This window comes from Chrysochloris asiatica, unplaced genomic scaffold (assembly GCF_000296735.1).
Source record: "Chrysochloris asiatica unplaced genomic scaffold, ChrAsi1.0 scaffold00052, whole genome shotgun sequence".
Classification (NCBI taxonomy): domain Eukaryota; kingdom Metazoa; phylum Chordata; class Mammalia; order Afrosoricida; family Chrysochloridae; genus Chrysochloris; species Chrysochloris asiatica.
This window is the reverse complement of record NW_006408570.1, coordinates 2,999,676-3,007,270: the sequence shown is the minus strand read 5'-3', so window position 1 is coordinate 3,007,270 and position 7,595 is coordinate 2,999,676. Positions and strand designations below refer to the sequence as shown.

The 7,595-nt window shown below is 44.0% G+C and overlaps 1 pseudogene; it reads left to right on the top strand.

Annotated features, from left to right (window-relative positions):
• Positions 1–6,856, top strand: part of LOC102819125 — a 12,016-nt pseudogene extending 5,160 nt beyond the window's left edge.
• The last annotated feature ends 739 nt before the right edge of the window (positions 6,857–7,595 follow it).

Below are 7,595 nucleotides of genomic sequence, written 5' to 3'. Positions count from 1 at the left end.
TTTACATTCATTCCATCGTATATCGTTTCATTGCCATGGTTCCAATCCCCTCCATGCATCATCAACCGACCAAAGGGTATACCCTACAAACCTGTCCCCTACACTCTCCCCCGCCCCAGTCTTCAGCACACAGTGCCTCTCCCTCTCTGGATCCAAAGTCCCCAGCTGCTTCATCACTCCACGTCATCGTCTCTGCCTCTATCTCAGGCATTGCTGCTTCTCTGGGTAAGGTCCCGCTCTTGGCTCTTCTCTGTTGATGGTCCCAGAGACCTCCGTTCCTAGGATGGGGAATTAATCACTCCCTTCCTTGCTACAAAATGTCTACCCTTACATTTCCACCCCTCACAATCAGTCCTGATAACAATTATTCACTGTAGTATCACAGGTGACCCATCTGCATTTCATTTCATCAGCTCCGCCTAGACAGATTGGATAGTACTCACTGGAGATTCTGCCTTCCTCCATGCCCCCTAGCTCTAGGTTCCCTCTTGAAAGCTTATAAGCCAGTCACTTCTTGCCTTTGTAGTCCCTCCCACCCATTTGGGTATCCAATGTCCAAGTTGCCCATCTTTGTCTACTCTGTGTGTGGAGGGGGTGGGAATGTTTCTTGCTGTAAGGATTTGTTCCCTCTTTTGAGACACTGCATCCTTAGGTGTAGGTCAAGTTCATCAAATTGTATCAGATCACTCTTTTTTCCCTCTTCTTTCTTTTCCTGGTTGAGCTCTGATCATCCAGTCATCCAGGCCAGGTCACATCCAGGCACCATCTGCAAGTGTGGGCGTTCTTGCACAAGTCCTTTTTAAAGTATTGAAGAGCCATGGTATTTTCAAATAACCTCATATACATGCAAGAGCAGGACAATGAATAAGGAAGACCGTAAAAGAATTGATGCTTTTGAGTTATGGTGTTGGAGGAGAATCTTGAAAGTGCCATGGGCTGCCAAAAGAACCAACAGATCTGTGTTGGAAGAACTACAGCCAGAGTGCTCCTTGGAGGTCAGGGTGGCCAAACTTTATCTCTCATATTTGGGACATAGTGTCAGGAGGGACCAGTCACTGGAGAGGATACATGTTGGTAAGGTGGAGGGTCAGAGAAAGAGAGGAAGGCCCCCAGCGAGATGGATTGGCAAAGTGGGAGCATCAGTGGGCTCAAGCATGGCGACAATTGTGCGGTTGGCCCACGATCAGTTAGTGTTTGGTTCTGTTGTGCATACGGTCACTATGAGTTGATACTGACTCGATGGCACCTAACAACAACAACGTGATGTGGTGCTGTGGATCAGTACTGGACTGCGAACCACAAGGTCAGCAGTTCAAACCCACCAGCTACTCCACGGAAACCCTGCATAGTAGGATTGCTATGAGTTGGAACCAGTTTGACGGCACTTAACAACAACAACAAGTAAATGCTAAGTAGTGTAGTGTTTATGAGTCAAGCTGCTAACCTCAAGGTCAGCAGTTCAAAACTACCAGCTGCTCCACAGGAGAAAGATGAGGCTTTCTGCTCCCGTAAAGAGGTATAGCCTTGGAAACCCTACACAGGGTCGCTATGAGTTAGAACTGACTCCACGGCACACCACCTCCACCACCAAGCATTAGTAGAGATTCCAGTCTTTAAGACTGCTTTGGATAAGCTTGTTCTCTGGCCCTGCATCTTGCATCTGGCTCATGATGCCTGACCTCCAGTTCATGGGACTTTAGCCTGACCTCACAACCTCGTGCATCAACAGCCTGTCTTCTGACCTGCCGATTTTGGCTCCGGAAACAACGTAGGTGAGAAGATCCCTCTGATCTACAGATTTTGGACTTGCCAGCCTCCACAATTTTGTGCGTCATTTACTTTTACAAATGTGAGTTTTGTGAGGCATTGCAGTGTGTTGCAGAATCCTGGGACTTGAGGGAAAGGAGGAGTGGTGATTGATATCAAGGACTTTGGAGGGGCATAACATGCTGAAAAAGCCAAACAGTTGGGATATATTTAACCTCCAAATCATAGGGACCAGCCTTGTGTTGATTTTTAGAAAAGAAATTCATGCAACCTTAATGATGTGGATGGAGCAAAACTTTTGAAACGTTTCCTGATGTGGCATTACTCAAAATGAGAAGAAACAGCTGCATGCATCCATTAATAATCAGCTTGGAATGTATGAAGTATGAGTCAAGAAAAGTTGGACATTGTCAAAATGAAATGGAACACATAAAGATCTACATCCTGGGCATTAACCTAAGTAAATCTACTTTTCCAACACTGTAAATCTCTCTTTTTTTCCATTTGAGCAAAGGGTTATTATAGAAAAGAGGCTTTCAAGCAGAGATGGGGGCGGGAGGACATTAAGCAACACATAAACCCCTCTCTCTGAACAACAGTTTTGCTGGATTTTAAAAAGTTTTGGATGGGGAAAAGGCATCATGTTTATTTATAGGGATAATTTATAAAGGATTTCTGGAAAGTGGCCCGTGCTAATTGGGTTCATGCACAGTGTTTCTTCAAGACGGATTTTACCTCAAAGGCCTTTGGTTGTTGTTGTTGTTGTTACGTGCTATCCAGTCAATTCTGACTCATAGCACCCTGTATAGGGTTAATGAGAAGCAGCTGGTAGGTTTGAACTGCTGACCTTCTGATTCTCAGTCTAGTGCTGATCATACAGTACCACACCAGGATTCCAAAGGCCTCTGGTAGGCGCAGACAAAGCTTATCCTGGGATGTCAAACATGCCTGGTTTTTCAGAAATTCGGGTCCAGCCCTTCCAGAGGCTGGTGTCTCTTCTGCCTCAAGGAAAAGGTCATCATCCTTCACTTAGCCTGTGAAACATCTTACAAGGAAGATATAAACATCTTACAGGTGGTCTGCTTATAGTTGTTGTTGTGTCGACAAGTTGGTTCCAGACCATAGTAACCCTGTTTAGGGTTTCTGGGGAGCGGCTGGTGAGCTTAAACCACCAACCTTGTGGTTCAAATGGACCTTGTAGTTCAGCACATTAACTCTCAGTACCACACCAGAATTCCCTGCTTACAGTTAACAGACTAAAATGGGTAAGTTTTTGTGATTAATGCTTTCACCTTCCAAGATGCCCCATAGATTCCCTTGTCTCAGGAAGACTTGGAGAGGTGAAGTATCATCAGTTAGACTGCTGAATAAACTATTGATTGCTCATATGCAAGTTCAAGTTGAAACTAAAAGCAATTAAAACAAGTCCTCAAGAGCCAAAGTACAACTTTCAGTGAGTTGTTAGGTGCTGTCAAATTGGTTCCGACACATAGCAATCCTGTACAGAGTTTCCAAAGAGTGTCTGGTGAGTTTGAACTGCCCACTTTGTGGTCCAAATCCTACAGCGCCACACCTAGACTCCATACTTAGTATATTTTCTTAAATAAACGTTTCTTCATTTACTATTTGTCCTTAGAAATAATTTTCACTAGTTATCATTATTTCATTGGGGAGCAGGATCAAAAACAAGGCTCCAGGAATTGATGGAATACAAATTGAAGTGTTTCACTTGTCTATGCTCATTTGTTTATGTCAAGAAATTTGGAAGACAGCTACCTGGAGATCCATATTTGTGCCCATTCCAAAGAAAGGTGACCCAATGAGGTGCATAAATCATTAGACAATATCATTAATGTCACATGCAAGTAAAATTTTGCTCAAGATAATTAAAAAACACTAGCAGCAGTATATTGACAGAGTGTTGCCAGAAATTCAAGCTAGATTCAGACAGAATAAAATGTGGAACCAGGGATATCACTGCTGATGTCAGATGAATCTTGGCTAAAAGCAGCAAATACCAGAAATATGTTTATTTGTACTTTATTGACTAGGCAAAGGCTTTTGATTGTGTAGATCATGGGAAACTACGGGTAACATTGCGAAGAATGTGTATTCCAGAATATTTCATTATGCTCATGAGGAATCTGTACATAGAACAAGAGGGAGTCATTCAAACAGAAAAAGTGAACAATGAATGGTTTAAATTAAAGAAAGTTGTGTGTCAGGGCTGTATTCTTTCACCATATGTATTCAGTCTGTCCTCATGTGGTGCTATTGGAGAAGCTCAGGACCACAAGGTTGGTTTCAACTACAAGGTCGACAGTTCAAACTCATCAGCCGCACCTCAGAAATGCTATACTTGGTTGCTATGAGTCGGAACTGACTTAATGCTACTTGACAACAACAGTATTCAACCTGTATGCTAAGCTTGTGATTTGAGAATTATATGAAGAAGAATGTGGCATCTGGATTAGAGGAAGACTCATTCGCAACCTGTGAAATGCAAATGGCACTTTGCTTGCTGGAAGCAAAAGACGACTTGAAATACTTACTGATGAAAATCAAAGACCACAGCTTTCAGATTGGGTTGCACTTCAATGTAAAGAAAGCAAAAATTCTCACTGGACCAATAAATAATATCGTGACAAATGGAGAAAAGATTGAAATTGTCAAAGACTTCAGTTTGCTTGGATTCATAATGCTCAAGCATGGGTGTAGGCTATCAAATTGTAAATCCATATTTCAGACATCAGTCTAGAGGATTCTCCTCACTCACATCAAATCAAGCTGGTGGATCAGGCCAGGTAGTAGCCTGCCATCTACAATTTCAAGAACTGGAGGTCAGATGGAGGTGAGCTTGGTTAGTCAGACAAAAGATCACACTGGGACTCAAGTCACCAAGGAGACACTCCGAGTCTTGGACCAGGGGTTTTCAGTATGGTAACTGGCATCTGATTGATGTTTATCAGGGTTATTCAGAACAAGAACTAGTTTTTTGACCATTCTCACTCGAAAAAGGGTGAGACGTATCACAAAGATGGCGTTCTACAGCATCTAAGGCATTGATGGAGGTCCCTTTTCAGCCTTGTGATGTCAAAAGGTCAGGTTGAGGCTACATGGTCACTATTGGGCATGTTAGATGGGCCGTGTCTAGTCTTAATCAGTTCTGTAACCCCAGCCTCCTGCTTTTGTTAGTTAAGCAGGAAACTGGCAGTTTGCCTATAAGCGAAAGCTAAAACAGGAAGTTAGTTCTTTTAACACATATATTAAAGATGACAGCTAGTTTGCATACCAAACCCTTAAGGAAACTAAAGGTGGTGACTTGAGTCACACTTCTAGTAAGTGGGGACTGCAGATATGTCCCATTCTAATCTCATTTCATCAACATAATAAGCAACTCACTCCAAATATGACCATAGTCACAGGCACAGAGGCTAGAATTCAAAATATATCACAAAATGGAGAACCAATGGCTAGGCGGACCATGTTGTTAAGTGTAGTAGAGTTGGTTCTGACTCATAGCATCCCAATGTAGGATTTCCAAGGAATGGTTCATGGGTTTGAACCACCAATACTGAGGTTAGCAGACCAGTACTTATTGCACCCCAAAGTGTCATACTTTTGAATATTTAAAATGAATCGAACCCCTAATCTAGTTATATATGTTGTTGTCATGTGAAGTTGAGTCGGTTCTTAACTGTTTTTGACTGGATGTATACCTATATAAAAAATGACTCCAAAATTTAGTGATTTGATATATATACAATTTTATTTTTATAATTCTCAATGTTTCTATACATCAGTAATTCTTTGTCTAACTTAGCTGGGCATTTCTTGCTTAGGCTAACTCAAGGTTGTGTGCAGGATGTTTACTTAGTCTGTCGTCTTCTGAAGGCTGAACTGGTGCTGAAGGCCTGTCTCCAAAGTGGGTCACTGAAATGGCTGGTAGTTTGATGCAGGTTGTTGGCAGGAGGCTTTAATTCCTCACTTTATGGGATTCTACACACTCTTAGAATAGCCTCACAGCATGGTAGCTGGTTTTCCCCAAGGAGTAATCCAAGAAAGGGAGGCAGAGGGCCTGACAGAGTGTGCCTGCCCTTGTGCACCTTCCCCTTATTCCTTCTCCTCTCTGTCCCTTTCCTTGTCTCCCCTCCCTCCCTGAAGACCTTTCTACTGGGTCTTCCTCTTCAGATTTTTCTACTGCCTGGTCCCCATCCTCAGCTTCCTGGGTTGTGCCTCTGGGAACCACGATATGCGTACCCCCAGAGCTCCTGGGCCTCCCTGCCATCACTGCCCTCCGTTTCCCCCACATAGGGTTTCACTTCCTTCAGAATGATGCTGGGTGTGGTGCCAAAGGATGAGCTACTGGACTGGACTGTGGCCAAGGAGTTTTATCAGAAGCACAACCCTAAGGATGTCATCTACAGAGGAGTGAACTCTGTAATTCTCAAGCAATGAGCTTTCTCCATGTCAACAACATTGTGCATCAAGACCAGAAGCCTGAAAATATTCTAGATGACAACATGCAGATCCCACTCTGATTTTGGGTTCTTCTGCCATTTGGAATCTGGTGAGAAGCTGCAGAATTATGTGGGACCCCAGACCACCTAGTACCAGAGATCCTTAGATGCTCCATGGATGATGCACAACAAGGTTGACTGCTGAGCCTGTGGAGTGGTCTTGTTCACACTCCTGGCTGGCTCAGACCATTCTGGCACCAGCACCAGATTTTGATGTACCAGTTTAGTTCCTAATGAGATGACCACTTAGACACCGTCAAAGACTTGATCACGAGGCTGCTGCAAGTGGATCTTGAGGTACACTTGACCGCTGAGCAGGCCCTATACCACTCCTTCTTTGAGAGCTCTGAGCCCCACCAGCAGTTCAGGGTGGCCGTCTTGACAGTGCTGGCTGCTGGCTGTGTGGCCTTGAGCGCTCACTGTATATGACCACCCATGAAGAATGTGCTGCTGAGGGAGCCTTAGCACTGCGGCCATTGACAGCTGTGCCTTCCAGCTGGTTCTACGGGCACTGGGTGAAGAAGGACAAACTGCAGAACCTGGCAGCCATCTTCCAGCACCGTCCCTGAGGAAGCAGACTCAGCTGCTGTACCTGAGGGTGAGGCTATGCTGGTGTTGGGCTAGGACCACAGCTCTGGGGAATTCCAGAAAGCAGAACTCTCCAGAAGGAGGAGTTTTACTTAACAACAACAACAACAATCCCTCTGGAGTCCTGGTGTGACACAATGGGTTAATGCGCTGGACTGCAAAGTTGGTTTGAACCACAGTGTCTGCAGTTCAAGCTCACTAGCCGCTCCTTGGAAATCCCATACAGGATTACTGTGTGTCGGAACTGACTCAATGGCACTTAACAATAACAACAAAGTCCCTCTGGGCTCAAGCCCCCATACCTGGCCAGGTCCACCACTGATCATACTACTATCATAAAGACCAACTTTGTGTACCTAGACCTTCATCCCCATCCCTAGTCAGAGCACTTGAGATGGATCTGTACTGCATGTGAAGTGGGGGAAATACAGCGGGGAGTGGGGAGGGGCAGGGAGAAGCTGTCCTATTTAGGACCGAGCCTCAGAAGTCATATAGTGTCATTGTCACTTCTTCCACATTCTATTCATTAGAAACAATTTACTAAGTCTGGCCCACATTTGAGAAAAGGGAAATTAGCTCTTGAATTGAAGTGTATCAAAGACTTTGTGTACACACTAAAAAAGCTACCCTACAAGAAGAGACAATAAAAATCTCAGAGTAATAATTGCTTATTTTCTTGAGTTAGTGAGATGTGTGTGTGTGTGTGTATATATATATATA